The following is a 539-nucleotide window of genomic DNA, read 5'->3' as shown; positions in this document are numbered from 1 at the left end:
AGCCTACAGCACCTTGTATTCACATTTGGTCTCCCATCCAAGTACTAACCAGGCCTGACCCTGCTTAGCTTCCGAGATCAGACGAGATCAGGCCATACCACATTAAGGGTGGTATGGCCATAGATTCCGTATCATTTTTGAAAAGACTATGTTTCCCCATTGTATTGCAGAGCTTGATCTTTTTTACTGAACATTTTGATCTTGAGATTGATGCATATAACTATAATTCATTCATTTTTATGGCTGTAGGGTATGCTTTATATGAATCTGCCGTAATGTATTTAATTCATTCTTTGACCCATAGTGGGTTGTTTCCAGAGTTTTGCTTTTCTATACACTGTTGCTGGGAACATACTTAAACATGTTTTTTATTACCCACATGTGAGAGTGTCTTTCTAGGGAATATGCCTAGGAGTGTAGAGTTATGCACATGTTTCCCAAAGTGATTGTAATATTTATGCTCCTATCAGCAACGTATAAGAGTTTACATCTAGGAAAACTCAGCTTTTAAACGTTCTCTTTGTTTAGTGTCTCTTTGA

General features: G+C 37.7%; 1 pseudogene; it reads right to left on the bottom strand.

The window, feature by feature from the left end:
• LOC112066612 (uncharacterized) lies at positions 1–125 on the bottom strand (annotated as a pseudogene).
• Between the last annotated feature and the right edge of the window lie 414 nt (positions 126–539).

Source organism: Physeter macrocephalus, chromosome 14 (genome assembly GCF_002837175.3).
Source record: "Physeter macrocephalus isolate SW-GA chromosome 14, ASM283717v5, whole genome shotgun sequence".
Lineage (NCBI taxonomy): Eukaryota > Metazoa > Chordata > Mammalia > Artiodactyla > Physeteridae > Physeter > Physeter macrocephalus.
Note: the sequence above shows the minus strand (reverse complement) of the source record. Positions and strands in the feature narration are given on the sequence as shown.